This window comes from Mandrillus leucophaeus, unplaced genomic scaffold, assembly GCF_000951045.1.
Source record: "Mandrillus leucophaeus isolate KB7577 unplaced genomic scaffold, Mleu.le_1.0 Scaffold336, whole genome shotgun sequence".
Taxonomy (NCBI): domain Eukaryota; kingdom Metazoa; phylum Chordata; class Mammalia; order Primates; family Cercopithecidae; genus Mandrillus; species Mandrillus leucophaeus.
This window is the reverse complement of record NW_012103543.1, coordinates 991,749-1,008,882: the sequence shown is the minus strand read 5'-3', so window position 1 is coordinate 1,008,882 and position 17,134 is coordinate 991,749. Positions and strand designations below refer to the sequence as shown.

Here is a 17,134-nt window from a genome sequence, read left to right as displayed (position 1 = left end):
CCTCCGCCTCCCAGGTTCAAGCGATTCTCCTACCTCAGCCTCCCTAGTAGCTGGGACTACAGGCAAGCACCACCACACCCAGCTAATTTCTGTATTTTTAGAAGAGACGGGGTTTCGCCATGTTGGCCAGGATGGTCTCGATCTCTTGACCTCGTGACCCCCCACCTCAGCCTCCCAAAGTACTGGGATTACAGGCGTGAGCCACTGTGCCCAGTCTGACCTGTATTTTCATGTGCAATTTATCCTATGTCAAGTCATATATTAGTTCATTTGGAACTGAAAACTCTAGAGACAATTTCCCAGGCAACATTTTTATGGGAAAGAAATTAGGTATGAGATATAGGATCCTGGTTGCCTAACACTTAAAAAACAGGATATGAGATTTTTTAAAGCACTTTGACTACATTATTAGTTTTTTATTTAAAAAATTGTGGTTAAAAACACAAAATTTACCATCTTTACCATTTTTTGAGTATATAGTTTGGTAGTGTTGAGTATATGCATATTGCCTTGCAAAAGATCTCCAGAACCTTTTCATCTTGCAAAACTGAAACTCCAAAAATTAGACAATAACTCCCTATTTCTTCCTCCTTCCCAGCCTCTGTTTAATTCCATTTAAAGTGAGGGCATGCATATGTTTTGTGATACAACATGATGAGGACAGAGGTCATTTAGGTTGGCAAACCATTTAGATTGCAAACCATAGGGATAGTGCGTACTTACTTGAAATGTATGGACAAGTGGCAGGAACGAGTGCCCATAGTCAGCATTTTTATTAGTTGAACTACATGAGGCTTATTACTGGCACACTTGCAGTACCTGAAAGACAGATATTACTGATAGTTTTGAGTAGTAAAGTTTATAATTAAAATCAAAACCAGAAATGGGATAAGGCAGAAAACCCTGATACTGAAGGAGGATAAACTTTGAAATACATAATTGAGAAAAGTTGTAAAATTATTTTCCACCGAGAGTTTTTTTAAAGGCAAATATTCACCTTGATATTGTGGTACTACCAGAATGCTAAGGAATATGCTAAATGGGTCCTAAGCTAGTTTCTTTCCTAGACCTTCCAAAGCTGTGCTTAAGGAGTCTGGCTTGCCATAGTACAAGGCAAAATCTAAAAGTAGGAGATGTTGAAACGTGGACTGATATTTTAGAAGCTTTATTTGCTTAAATGAAAGTACATTAAAAATGCTCAGGGTCCTGAGTGGGAAATATAAAAGTCATGGAAGATATTTATGTGCCAGAGAGAGTATAGTAAGTTTCTGACATCCTGGTACACTTCATTTCTACCCACTTAAAAATACAAGATGATGAGATGTCATCTTATTGGCTACCTACCATTATCATTTTAATAGTTATGCTGTACTAATATGTTGGGTGAAATATGGTATGATAATGATGATGATGTTGACATGGTGGTGGTGATAAGAATGGTGATCACCTGAACTCATAACTGATCCATCCTTCTGTCTGATCTCTTGCCTGGTATGTCCCAAAATTTGTAAACTTAGTGCCCGATGACACTCGCTAAGCTTTCACATGGTTAAATTTATTTATAGACCTTATAACCTAGAGTTGCTCAAGACTTGGTATTACTAGTGTGTTTCAGATACAGTTTACATTAAACATGTTTTTATGTATCAATCTGCGAACTTAATGATTATTTATAAATTTGTTTCCTTAGTAAAGATGTATTTTGAATCCAAATCAAATAAATAAAATTTTAAAGAAATGACCCTTTTTAAGTAGGAAATTATTTCGATTTGTACCTGTAATTCTATATCAGCATGTAAGAAAATATTTTAATTTGTCTTTGGAATGAAAGCTGTAGCTTAATTTTAATAATGGAGAACAGTAGGGTAGCTAAAAAATTAACAGTATTGCATATATTAATTTCTTGATATATATTGTTTGAATTAATTAAACACAAAGTCATTTATACTTAGTTATTTGAGTTTGGAATATAGGATATGAGTTTTTAAACTTCAATTGTGCTTTATAATGATGTTTTTCCTTTTCTTTTCCTTTTTTTTTTTTTTTATACAGAGTTTCACTCTTGTTGCACAGGCTGGAGTGCAATAACACGATCTTAGCTCACTACAATCTCTCCCTCCCGGGTTCAAGCAATTCTCCTGCCTCAGCCTTGCAAGTAGCTGGGATTACAGACATGTGCCACCATGCCCGGCTAATTTTGGTATTTTTAGTAGAGACAGGGTTTCACCATGTTGGTCAGGCTGGTCTTGAACTCCTGACCTCAGGTGATCTGCCTTTCTTAGTCTCCCAAAGTGTTGGGATTACAGGCATGAGCCACCGCGCCTGGCCTGATGTTCTTTCTTATTTTGTTTTTAACGTGAATTTTTATGACTCTGAACTCACATGTTTTGTCTACTCTGGATTTATTCTGAGTGGTGGGGAGAGTTAACCTAAAATCAAAATTTTTTAATTAAAAAAAATTTGAAATATATTTCAAGTATTCTACAAATTAGTTGGCCCAAGCACAGATAATCAGGTATTACATAATGATAGGTTATGAAAAATGTGAGAGAGGAATAAATAGTTACTGTGATCTATTTAACTAGATCTGGGTTTCTCCTGAGGGTTGTTTATTTTGTTTGTTTTTAAGGTCTTTCCTATCGTGGGGTATATAGAGATAACTCCATTATTAATTGTAACATACTGCCATATGAAGAAAAACCATATGTGACATTTCTCTCCATCTCTCACCTCACTGATTGCCTGGATTGATCAGCTGATTTGGACTCTGCGCCTGAGTTCTATTTCCTTTTCACATTCCCATCTGGTTTTCTCCCATGTGGTTGATGAGGACAGCCTTCCTGACTGGAGGAAGATTGTTTTTAAGACAAGCACTGCACTCTTCTATGAGGACCAGAGCTAATTCAGTGAGCACACTCTGACCAGAATTGTCATCTACCACTTGGGAACACCAAACAATGTAGAAAGGTCCCAGGGGACAGTAGAAGTGGCACCAGGTTAGAGCCCTAGGGATGTGGTGAATGGGTTCAATGAAACTATAATAATTTCATCAATAATTACCAACAGTGAAACATTCTCTATGTGCCAGGTGCTTTATGCAGCATGTTGTTTAACTCTCATGAAAGCGTACAAGATAAAATCTTATGATTAATCCCATTTCAAAATGAAAAAACAGAGATTTGGAGATGAGAAATCATGTTCCTCAAGCTTATGCAGATGGTAAAATAAACTTGGAATTCACCCAAAGATTGTCAGACCCCAACACAAATACGTCACTTACTCACAAATATGTCAGTTATTCTGCTAGTACTTGCCTCAGTTGTGGTGGGGATTTAAGACATGGTTGTCATTCTTTGGGTGATCATTTTACCCAGTTTCACCAATTAGTTAACTGTGAATTATTTAAAATAATTCTCCTTTGTTCTATTTCTTTCTTTCTTTCTTTTTTTTTTCACCTTTGGTTACTTTCTTCCTCTTATCATATCAATCTCACATTAGAAGCAAAGGCCATGATTCCTGCCCATTCTCTGCCCTCACCACAAAACCTGGATTAATTAGGACATAACAGCCAGAAATATGATGGCCAGTCAGTTACACTTTCTATGCTCTTTAGCTCAGCCATCAGGATGAATTTAGAGCAGACATATTCAAGAATATCCATAAGTAATAACTATAAGCTTTGTCATAGATAACTGTATTGGCTGTGTTTAAATGTACAACTCTGTTTTTCTATTATTATGTGATATTTCATGTTGACTTGTCAAACTGAAAAATACCCATATTGATTTTGCAGAAAGCTTCACATGTGAGATAAATGCACTCAAAGATTCCTCACAAGTAGCTCTTTGGAGCTTCGGATGTGAAATGGATCATTCCTCAATCTGTAATAGACCCTTCTGTGAAGCTCTTCAATCAAACCAGAGAATTCAAGGTGAAATTGAGGGGAGGATTGGAAACCCCTACAGGGGGATTTGAGTGAACTAGCTGAGAAAGGAACCTGAGGTATTTGCCACGTGCTGCCTCTTTTTTCAGTTCTTTTCTTTAGCATAGGAGGGCTGTCAATCAATGTGTGACCTTACATGCTGTATGTGCATAATACCTGGGTACAACAAGACAAGCTGTAAGGGGAGTATCAAATACGTCTTTGATTTCTTTCCATTTGTCATTTTTCTGACAACCCTTAGGCTATTTTTAAAGTAGCTATTTTATACAGATTTGTCATCAGATATTTCTCTCTACTGAATTATTATATTGTTATAATCGATAGGATTAAATTATGTATCTTTTGAAAAAACATTAGTATTCTTTTTAAAAAGTTAGTGATATGTGATAACTACCTTAGAAAGAATTGATATATTTTATAAAGTAATGATCCTGATAGTTACATCTTATTTAGGGATTATGTTTGTAGATCATGTAATGACTTTTAATAAGTTTGCTTCCAGTAAAGCAGTGAGACAGAGTTACCTCTGGTAAGAAAAAAAAAAAAAAATCTATTCTTCTGAAATTAGTTTTTGTGTCACATTTTTAATTGATTTGGTGCCACATTTCCAGTTGGACATTTCTAGGTTAATTTTTAAGAAACTCTAGAATTTGCAATGGGCTATTTAGTTTGGAGAAGCAGTGAATCCTGACACCAAACCAAGTAATCAAAACTGTGCTTTAGAATTTATGCTGAAATATGGAGTATGTTTGACAATAGTTTTTGATACTCAAGCTGCTATGAAATGATTGCTATCCCATAACGGTGTTATAGTTTTCCTAAGCCATGGAGACCGTGTTGTTTGTAAAGCTCGATTATTAGTATAATCTTAAGAGCATATTAATTGCCCGGGAGGTTTATGTATTTGTTCTGCACATGTGATTAAAGATCATGGCAGCTTATACAGCATAATTTCAGAGATGACGAAAATGACTATTGTAATACTTGCTACTCTCAGTTTCCTCTACAGCAATGCCCTTACACCTTTCTTTTGCGGGCGTTTTGTAGCATCCTAAACAGAAGGATATTGCAGGGAGCTGATTCTGCTTTGATCCTTGTGCTTGTTGTCAAAGCGCTTGGGATTGAAGAGACTGTTGGCTACAATTGACTGTGACAATTAGGAGATGATCAGAGCCCTAGAGTGGAGCACTTAAAGGGTAATTTACATGTCAGTTTGTCGAATAAAAAAAAAGATATTCAGCTAAGATTTTTTTCCCCCTCAGAGCCTTGTAAACTGCAATTTGTGCTCTGGTAAGAAAAACCTGGCAGAGGAGTTAGGATAGCCATTACCATTTGAAAAGAAGCAATCATAAGGCCGCTGCTGAGTCCTTTGTCCACTAAAAATGCTGATTTGCAGGCAGTGAGTGAAAAAGTGGAACCGTCACTAAATAAAACCGCGAGCTAGGTGACTACCCTCCACCCCAATCCTTGGTGGCTTTTTAGTGTTGGTTAAAGGTGTTTTTTTTTTTTTTTTAAATGTATCATAAATCCTACATTTACTATCATTACAACCCTGTTATTGGTTATGAATGTCTTGTCCTGTAAATAAATAAGTAAATGGTCACACTGAGGAGTGGTGGTGGAATATAAGCCAATAGTCAATTGAAAGGCTAAAGCTGACTATCACTTTTATTAGACTTTTCCTTATTCTTTTTCCTTCTGTACACCATCAAAATTTCCATCCTTTGAACTATGCTATTGTTTTCCTCTGTTGTATCAATGTGTTCCTAGGTTTTTTCATTTATATTTATACTCCAATGTTAAAAATGGGAACCATATTTCTAACTTTCAAGTGACCAGTTGGCCTATTTGAGTGTACTTGGCTAAAAATGTAATATAGCATTAGTCCATTTACTATTCACATGTGGTCATCTCTTTGTTCTTATATTAGCTAATCCATGTGTACAAGTAAAAAACATAGCTAGAAAGCTAACAGAAGGTAATTGCCAGTAAATATATGGTGGTAGTAGTTACACATCATCTGTTTAATTGTCAAATAGAATGAGAAAAATTAGAATTTATTTCAAAGATCTTTTACATCTTTTTTCCTTGGAAATCGTCACTACTACCACTACTACTAGGATACAGCTGCAAGATTTTCACTTGTACGATCGTCTGAAAAAAGTAACGTATCAACACAATCATCTTGTGCAGAGATACCTAAATTTGGTGTATACTTAATTCAGGGATAGGTATTAACCTTCAATTGCAGGTACGTTTTACATTCCATTTGTTTGGTACTTGGCTATGGTAAAGGGCATTTGCAGAGAGGCAGCATAGGTCTCAAGATGAGTTTGTCTTCATTGATAAGAGTGAAGAGTATTCGTGGCCTTCAAAAGCCAGAGGCTCCAACTCTGAGGAGGTATCTGCCCATGACTGTTCCCCAAAGTCTGTCACCTGGAAACTGTGTCTGGGTTTAAAGGCCGCCATTTCAGTAAAGAATTTACTACCTTATATTTCCAAATAAGGGGGCTTTTATTTCTCTTCATTTGATTCTACTATCTTAATATTTTAACGAACATTTTTTTCCCCAAGGAATGCTTTGTGAAAGAAGTTGTATTCTATTTGAGGGGGTTTCTGAAAAATCATAATAATCAGGTTATGATTAGTGGAGGGAAGACAGCAATTCATAGATAGATATTGGTGCCTTCTCTGGCTGCTTTTCAGTAAGGTCCTTAGCTTCTTTATAAGGTTTTAAAACTCTAATTTTGAGTGTGTGTATAGGCCCACCTTGCAAAGAAGAGCACAGAAGCAATAATAAAATAAGAATGAGTAAGGTTATTAAGTGCAAAGAAGATAATGAGAGAGGGAGCCAAATAAGGTCTGGGTTTCCTTAGCGTGTGTCTGTAGGACACAGGCAATGGTAAATCTGTATCAAAAATCAAGCACAGCAGGAGGTGTTCGTCTCCCAGGTAATGGGTAAATGATGAGCAGATGAGCCATCCTTCTATTGATTTAAGCATTTTGTTCCAGCCAGTCACAATTAACTTTGATTTGTTTTTACTTTCCTCTTATAGGTTTGCATTTAAAACACTCTTGGAGCACTAATTGTATAAAATTCTGGTAACTGCACATTCTCTTTTTAGAGAGGTAATGAGTGAATGAATGAAAAGGCAAGGATTATTTGCTATTCTAAGTGAGGACTGTCAGAGCATTTCTACTTGACTGAAATTGTTTTGGAAAGTGAGCTGGAACAAGAATCTTGCAACTAAAATGATGTGACTCTCTATGTGTTTTTTGGATGTTTCTTTTATCAAAGAGTTTTGCAGGACGGTTCTGGGACTTACAAGTTGATTACCATTTTATTTATAAGAGAATAAGTGAATAATATGAAAACATTTTAAGATATGCTTACTTGACTGAAGTAAATGAGAGTCTTTTGAAAGTTCATTTGAAATGATTTGAAATGGGATTTTCCTCTTACCATCACAATATTTTTTCAAGATACAAATTGCCATGTTGTGACAAAATAAATTATTGAAATGCTTTGAAAAGTTTTTAAAAACATGCCTAAGAAAACAATATGTAGACCATTACAGTTAATTCAGATATCAATTTATTAATATTGCTGCTACTGGAAAGTCCTAAAACATATGGGACATCATTCCAAAACACTTAGGGTCTGTTTTAGTGAGCAGTTCTTTCTTTCTCTGCTTTTGTTTGAGGTGGCACTAGGGTTGCCAGATTTAGTAAACAAAAATAAAGAATGTCTGGTTAAATCTGAATTTCTAATAACTAATGAATATTTTTTTAGGATAAGCATGTCCCATGCAATGTTTGTATTTCATCTGGCAACCTTAGGTAGTACTTTGGTTGGATAGAAATTACAGCCATGCATTAAATATGTAACTGAATTACTCAGAAATTATTATTTTAAAATGATTTTACCTTTTACTGTCAGACTAGATAGACCAACCAACTTGCCCCCTTCAAATAGAAACCAAAAACTTTTTAGCTCCTTAATGCTGAGTTTAATTTCCTGTATCATGTTCCTAGGGTAAGTTGTGACTTGTCATTTTCAGTATACTGTGACGTCAGCCTGACTAATATAGAGACATTAGAGAAGATGGAAGAGTCTAGCTTACATCGATCAGGCTTTGACTAGAGTGTTCGGTGATTATAGGTGTAGAGAATTGAATGATGCAGTGATATATTATGTTAGTGAAGCCACATCTTTTTTTGTGGCAGTATTGTGACTATATAGGTAACCAAGTTTAAAACCCTTGTGATTCTAACCCTGGTAAGAACTTCTGGGAGGGGAAAGATTCCATGTCCTTGCACTTTTATTTTGTTTCATTTAACTTTGGTTACAATAATCTAGTGGCTAGATTAATAATAATCTAGAAACTAAGCCAAAGCGCCAAAGCTACCAGAAAACCAAATATCTGATTTATCTTTGGGGAAAGCATTCACTTTTGCTAGTACCATTTTTCACTTTCTGATGCTTTCCATGGCTTATCAGAAGGACTCTTTGTAGAAGAGAAGTTTGGAGCCTCATGCCCCCTTCTGATTTCACTATAGCTTTAGAGGACAGTTCCTAGGAAACCTAGGCTGGGCCAGGGCTGTCCCACCTCCAGAACACTGTGAATCATCCCAATTTCTGCCTCAGAGCCTTCTCCAGAGCTACAGAAGCCTGCTTCATGATTCCTCAGGCCTAGCACAGAAATATAGGGGGAACTAACACCTGTTAGTTCTGTGTGATAAGGGCAATCTGTGTGATAAGTATTCCAGCCACCGATCTTTTGAACAGGCAATTCTGAGAAGCACTAGGCATTCTCAGAGGTCCTATTTTCCACGGCAGGAATCTTAGGTACCCTTTAGGAACATTATTTGGCTTTTCCTCCAACCCCTCCTTATTCCCGCTATTCCCTCCCTCTTATTTCTAGGGAAAACTAACATGCATCTTATTCCTTGTTTCAGGCTCTGCTTTTAGTGGAACCCCAGCTAAGATACTCCTGATGCTTTTTTCTCTCCAGCACCACAGTTCTCTCCTTCCTCTAGATCTAGATATTTAGCTTCCTGTGGTTCCATCAAGATTTACTTTTTTCCCCCTTATCAGTGGAAGAAAGTTCTGCCACTGTATCTACTGGTACCGCTAAGTCATATTGGTTACCAAATGCATCATGCACATTTTCCGCACCCAAACTCTCCTCTTTACACTAAAAGCTATTATTGAATGCCCACTAGATGTGAGAAAATATACTAAAGGTTCCACGCAGATTGTTTCATTTTATCCTCATGATGTCACCAAAAAAATAAAATAAGTATTTCTACCTTACAGATGAAAAAACTGAGGTTCAGAGTGATTAAGCCATTTTTTCCAACCATAAAGCTAGGAAGTGGCAGAAGCAGCATTACTTTCTGACGTATCTGACACGAAAGACCATTGTTTTAACCATGACATCATAAATTCCACCATATAAAGATGTTAGAAATGAGTTTCTTTATCAAATACTAATATGCATGACTAAAGAGACGATTGAGTAGAAGGTTGGGATGAGAGAGCTTGTATCAAATAAAGCAAACTTTTTTTTAAAAGAATGTCTTCATATCTGCTTATAATTGAACACAAATTCTGAAGTATTGGTTCCATCACGAGACCTGGAACTCCATAAAGCTATGTCTGTTCTGGTTCACGATGCCTTACACATGGTAGGACTTGATAAATATACACTGAATGAACTAACTGGAATATCATAGGATATAGCTTTAAATGACCTCAATGAGCTCAAAGTTTCAGTGATTCACTTTATTAAACAATTGACTGTAACCTCTTTCAAGATGATCTGTGACTTGAAAATTTAAAATCCCAGTAGTGCCTCATGTAATTTAAGACAAAGTGTTTAGAACAATGTTATAATGTGGCTCTCAATTAAATATGTTAACTTCAGCTAATTTAAAACTATTGGGAGCAAAGGGAGGCAGAAAGATTCCATCTGATGTTACAGTAGGCACATACTTAGAGAGGTCTGGGAGTGCTGGGCGCAGAGGTCAAATGTAGTAAACATGAACTTCTGTGGAGCCAGGGAGAGGCTACCCAGTAGTCAAAAAAAGATCTGGTCTCCACATGGAAAACAGTGGCAGAGTTAGTAACCCTTCTTTATGATTTAGCTTGGCAAAGTGAGGACCCGTGACAGCTCTTTCTGTCTGATTCTCCCTATTTTGACAACATTAATGTATTTCATAAATATTAAAGTTATGAAGTCCTTATGAACTGACTGCAGCTACATTTTTAGATCAATTCTCTAAATCTAACATATTTATCTAATTGCATCCCTTGAAGTAGAGTCAGAGGTTCACCATGCAAATCTTCCCTGACATTTTATTGATAGAACCACTATTCTCTTCAAACTGCCATGATGTTAGAGGTCTGACTCTATGACATTTTCTGAAACCTTCATGAGGTTGTTAGTTTTGAATAATAAAGAAAGATGAGCATATGCAATTTCTACTTGTGCCTTGTGGGTTACTGTTGGGTTTCATAGGCAACTCTACTGACTAGTTATCCCCTTAAGAGTGAAAGCAGAAACTATAGCAGCCCTATGTAATTGTCACTAGAAGAATTGATACCATCAGTGAAAAATAACAAAGTCACATGTAACTTGATCTTTTCAGGGTCACCAATAGGAACCAGTAACAAACAAAAGTAGGTTTTGTTTGTTGCATTACAAGATAGTAAACGAGAGCTCTGATGGTCTGCAATTCAACATGCTGGATAGGAAAATACTTTTAGGCAGATTCGATTGAACTAAAAAAACTTAACATGTCTATAATGCTAAAATTCTACTCAGAGGATTTTTTTTAGTTGGTTGTGCAAGTGAACCAAATTTGTCTTTGCCTACAGATGAAATTATTTTGATTAGCTGAATCCTAATGAATAATTTAAAATGTAAACAATAGAAAATAATACAATTGTTATATCTTTATTTATATACCAGTTACTATGTATGGATCTTAATTAGGATTAGTATTTATAAATTAGTGCAGCTAAGATGAGAATAAATATAAATTACACAACTGATCCTGCTGGAAAAATTAAGACTCACATACACCTTCACATATCTAATGCTAACAGTGGAAAGAGACTCCATTCAGAATATTTCTCTGATCAAACTTAGAAAAGTCTAGGGCATTTTCTCTCAAAATGCCTGAAATCATATCTAATAGTCAATGCCTTGGTCTGTGTATAAGCTTAAATTATATAAAAATAATAAAATTTATAATCTTAAATTACATAAAAATTTATAACCTAAAACTGTATAAAAATTGTAAAAATTCAATTATCTTAAATTATAAACATGCATATGTGAACTAAGAAGTATTCAATATCTTCATTAGGCAGACTTTTGTAGCTTTTAAGTTTCACCAATGGAAGCATTCTCTTCTTTATATTAATGCCAAACACCATTTGAACCAGAACTCTTTTTGTTTTTTGGATCAAAAAAGACAGAGTCTGAGGAAGCCACACCCTTTTGTTGCTAGGAGAAACATATTTTCTTCTTAAACATATATCACCTGTAACTGTTGGCAGGGTTGGAACTACTATCAGAAAGTAGGAATAGAAGTGTTATAGATCCCCATCAGCCACTATTCTAATACCAGTGAGACCTTAGGATATAGCCTGACATACATGTGAGACAGCCATCCCTTCTCACCTTTAAACATTAGGTTAAGGAAAATTGCTTCAACTCTGTCAAGTAAGGATGATATTATTTGGGAGTATTGGCTCTTCCGTTTAGAAGCATATTGAGGCCAGGTGTGGTGGCACACACCTACCGTAACCCCAGCAGTTTCGGAGGCTGAGGTGGGAGGATGGCTTGAACTCCCGAGGTTGAAGCTTCAGTGAGCCCTGGTTGTGCCACTGCACTCCAACCTGGGTGACTCAAAACAAACAAAAACAACAAAACCAAAAAAAAAAAAAAAAAAAAAAAAAAAAGAAAAAATAAAGAGCATATGGAGAAAATAATAGTGGACTCTTTCATGACCTTCAAGCTTTATAAATGACTTTTTGTTGCCCTTTTGACTATTTTGCAAGTCAAGATTGACTTTGATGTAGAGAAGTTATCCTGCTCTTCCTTATTTGAATGATAAGTGGCAGAGTCAGAAGCACAGAGTGAATATTTTGTCTCTGGGTTGTTCTACCTTGGTCCGTTTCCCCCTAAGTCCTACACAGCAGTAGGTTCCAGTATTTACTTCACAATTTCTGTTATAATCGTCTCTTTCTTTTCAGTTCCACCAACACCACCCATCCTAATTTATTTTTACAGTATAACTGGATGATTTAAATGGTTTTCTGACTAAACTCTCTGCTTCCACTTCCTTTCACTTGCATGGTTAGATGGATCTTTTTAAACATAAGTTTTGGTTCATCACACCTCTGCCCGAAACTCTCAAAGACTTGCCTTTCCTGAAAGGTATTATTGAAACTTTCTTACTTAGCTCATCAGCTTTCAAAATCTACCCCAATCTCAGAATGGTAAGAGCATGTATGGTACATTCATTAAAATTATAACATCCATTAAATATAATGATTCTGGCACAGTCATTTATTCAACAAGTGTTTTTCAACTTTCTACTGTGCACCTGCCACTGTGCTAGGTGTTGGGAATACCAAGGTTCCTGTCCACAGAACTTTGAGTCTAGAGAAGGAAATAGTAAAGAAACAATCATATTAATAAATGTGCACTTAAAACAAAAGGAGATAGCAGGTCTGAGAGAAAGGCCTATTGTTCCATAAAAGCACATAGCAAAGGATTCAGACTTTTTTTTTTTTTTTTGAGACGGAGTCTCACTTTGTTGCCAGGCTGGAGTGCAGTGACGCGATCTCGGCTCACTGCAACCTCTGCCTCCCGGGTTCAAGCAATTCCTCTGCCTCAGCCTCCTGAGTAGCTGGGACTACAGGCACGCACCACCATGCCTGGGTAATTTTCTTTTTTTTGTATTTTGGTAGAGACGGAGTTTCACCATGTTGACCAGGATGGTCTCGATCTGCTGACCTCATGATCTGCCTGCCTTGGCCTCCCAAAGTGCTGGGATTATAGGCGTGAGCCACCGCGTCCGTCCAAGACTTCTTAAAAGAGGTCAGAAAAGATGCTCTGAGAAGGTGATTCTTCAAACGGAATTTGAAGGATGAATTGAAGTCACCTAGGCAAAAGGTGGGGAGATGGATAGATGAAGAATGTTATCAGGCAGATGAAACAGCATGGATAAACATCTTGTGCAGGACAGAGCAAATACATTTAGACTACTTAGAAGGAACTTGAGTGGTTGAAGAAGACAAAGAGCAAGAGAAAGAGTCAAGTCAGACGATGCTAGAGAGGCAGGGAGGGGCCAGATTAGCATGCAGGGTCCTGTGTGCCATGCTGTGGATTTTGGTTATTGGCATAGACCAGTGGTTTTCAACTGGGGGTAATTATGTCCCCCAGGGGACATTTAGCACCATCTGGGGACATTTTTGATTGTCACAAGTGGTGAGGGTCCTATCGGCATCTAGTAGGTAGAGGCTAGTGGTGCTGCTAAACATCCTACAATGCACAGGTCAGCTCTCCACAACACATAATTATTTGGTCCATGCCAGGCCCAGTGGCTCGTGCCTGTAATCCCAGAACTTTGGGGTGCCGAGGTGAGAGAATCGCTTGAGGCCAGGAGTTCGAGACCAGCCTGCACAATATGGCGAAATCCTGTCTCTACCAAAAATACAAAAATTAGCCCAGCGTGGTGGTGCACGCCTGTGTTCCCAGCTACTTGGAAGGCCAAGGTGGGAGGATCGCTTTAGCCTGTGAAGCGGAGGTGGCAGTGAGCCAAGATTGCGCCACTGCATTTCAGCCTGGGTGACAGAGCAAGACCCTGTCTCAAAAAAAAAAAAAAAAAAAAAAAGAAGAAGAAGAAGAAGAAGAACTGTCTGGTCCAAAATGTCACTAGTGCTGAGGTTGGAGAAATTCTGATATAGACAAATAAAATGTCTTAAGAAGGTGAGAGGTAATGACATAACCCGAGTTGCATTTGAATAGCTCATTTTGACTGTAATGCACAAAGTCATCTGAAGAGGTGGTCAGAAGTGAGTTAATACGGTTTTCAAACAGAGGAGGTGAGAGATGATGGTGTCTTGGACTGTTTTGATGGCAAAAAGATGATTTTTTTTTTTTTTTTTTGCCAGGGAAAGTAATTCACAATGCATTCTTAGGGAGCGAAAGTCAGATCAAAAGATGCTTTGCATAGCAAGACCTCATCTTTGTGCTAAAATATTTTTGTGTGCATATTTGCACAGGTAAAAGTCTGAAAAGCTAGATACTAACATGGTATCATGAGATACAAGATTTTAGTTTATATATCTATCTATCCACTTACTTTTTGCTTATCTTTATAATTTTTTCTACAATAAACATGTTAATTTTTTCCATAAAAATTAAGTAAAAATTTCTGACCCCAATCTACCTCTCCAAAAAACTATAGCTCAATTCTACAGATAACTGTGATGCTATAAACACTTACCATATTTTTCTTCAAACATTTTCATAATAAATATGACAGATTATAAAAATAGAAACCAGGGAAAGGCTTAGAAAGGAAATCAAATTTCAAAAGCATGATATTCAGTTGTACTAACTGGTATTTGCCCTTTTACTTTGATAGAGGAGTGTGGTCTTTTTGTATACCTGCTGATCAAATAAAATTATCATTTCTCCAGAGTGACTATTCTTGTTCTTGCAATGGTATAATGCCGAACCCCCAAAGTAAAGGGTCTGCTCATTTTTTTCCATAAGCTAAATTGATGTTAGTTATTATAGACTTGACACAAAATCTGCTTGTTAAATAAATGCTGTAATCCTGTACTGCTTCTTTCTAGATATATCTAACTACCTGTTTGATCTTGGCAAATCACTTAATCTCCACAGACCAGAGTTTCTTCATCTGTTTTGGTTCAGAAAGCATACCATATGATTCTATAATTCTAGTTTTTAAATATTTGGATGGTAAACAATGTCATAGCAATGATGTAGTTGAATAGCCAGTATGTTAACACTGTAAGGTAGAGCAATAGAATGGAGCCAGAAAGTCCCTTTATTTAAGCTGTTCCTTGGTCAACAGCATCTTTACGAGTTACATAATCTCTGCTTGTCAGCAGGGACCTGGTTGTATTATCACATTATTAACTCATTCACTAATAGTCTAATGACCTTAAAGAGGAGGGAAACACCTTACATCCAGGCAACAACTTAGTTGCTGGGAGAATCTAGATGATTAACTTTTTTAAAAATTATTCACTTATTCTCTTAGTGTGATGTTCTCCCAACATGATTATTATAATACTGGATATAGTACTTAGAGAATGTGATTAGTAACATAAAATTAGTCCACTATAACTAATCATTACAAAATATTCAAACAGAATGTTCGAAGCAAGTTTCAGAAAGCAATTTCTGCACTCTTGTTATGTGAACTTGAATATTATGTTTCAGACCTTCTTTCCCTAACACTTAAGAGAATTGAAACAAATGATCTCTAATATTTTTCCAGCTCTATATTCTATGTATTTATAAAACGATGATTAATAACGTAACTATGTAAGAAGCACTATAATTGGAAAGATATATGTTCATTTTTTGACTTTCAAAATTTAATAAGTTTAATTTAAGTAGAGTACTAATATTTTCTGTGAAACTCTAAAACTACATTAAGGCTTTGACTAAAACTTATTTTTTGAATATACAGGCAAAAAGTAACATAGGATTTATAAAATGTTTTGGCCTTATTCATATGTGTCAAAAATCCGTAATAAAAATCAAGACTTGGTTTCTTTGGAGAGGTGTACACAGGCTTTTGTTAGCACCAGGATGATAACAAGGTGTTAGGACCATAGAACGGGGAACCACAGATTGATGTTTGGTACTCTGCCAGAAAACGAAGGGTCGAAAGAACATGCGGATTTATGTACATTGTCAAGATTTTGTTATCCAGTCTCAGGCTGTTTGATCATTTGCCTGGATTCATATTCTATTTTTAATTCTTAACCTCAGACTAATTCTTAGAATAAAAATATTATTCACTAAAGTCAGCTGTGGAATTCAGTAGGTCATGAATACAGATGGTAAGAAAGGTAAAACCTCAGGAAAGATTAGTTTGATCAATAGTAAGAAAATAATTAATTTTAATGTTACTATGTTATATATTATTTGGAACCCTTAAAAATATTCATCAAATATGAAAATATGTTCAGAATATGTTAAATACTGCACAAATCAAACTATTAATTTTCATATTTTACATCCATACCTTTTTTTTTTGATCTGTGTATCTTTGAAGTGGATCACTTTAGTCAATATTTCACACCTGAAATGGCAAATTAATGTTACTGATGTGGCAATAACTTAAGATTTGATGATTCTGATATCTTCTGTTGAGGAAGCAAAGTTTACAAACAATGTTATTAATAATGTTCTTTGGCACTTAAATGTTTTCAATTATCTTATAAATACATATCTTATATATATTGTGCATTTCCATGTTATCTTAATTCATATTTATAACTATGAAATATTTATCATTATCATGTAGCAACAATAAGACAATAAATGAAATTAATCTAACATGAAGTGTTTGCATTTTCCAGAGTTTCCAATAGCTAAGAGTGGTATTTGGCTAATGGTGGGCCAAATGAATAAAGAAGACATGCAAAACTCTTGATAGAAGACATTCAAAAATTGATTTGATATCAGATACAAGGAGAAAATATGCCAATAAGAAAATGCATTTTTCAAGATTAAATTCGGCATTTGTTACTTAATAGCATTTGTCATCTTCCAATTTTTCATATGTAGTAAATTAATTTCAAATCATTTCCCTCTTCCAAGTACCTTTGTGTATTGTATTTCTTTTTTCACATCCTTTTGGATAACATTTGAGAAAAAATAAGACTACAACAGTCAATGATTACATTCAGGATGGAAGACAGTTGTAAGACCAAGGAACAGGTGGAGTATGTACGATGGGAATATTCACTTTTTGTGCCACCATTTTGTAGCTCCTCAAAAAAAAAAAAAAACAAAAATAGCAAATGGTGGATATTGTTTCTTTACAAAAAATGGTTCTGTACTGGATCCATCTGTGAAGTATAAACATGTCATCAGCACTCATTTTCCATATCCAAAAAAC

General features: G+C 35.9%; 1 long non-coding RNA gene across 1 annotated transcript in view; it reads left to right on the top strand.

Moving 5' to 3' along the window:
- Positions 1–16,818, top strand: part of LOC105545683 — a 57,921-nt gene extending 41,103 nt beyond the window's left edge. Inside the window, exons 2-3 of the long non-coding RNA XR_001006969.1 lie at positions 3,794–3,931; positions 16,593–16,818. This is a non-coding gene — a long non-coding RNA (uncharacterized LOC105545683). The remainder of the gene's footprint in view (positions 1–3,793; positions 3,932–16,592) is intronic.
- Positions 16,819–17,134: the final 316 nt, after the last annotated feature.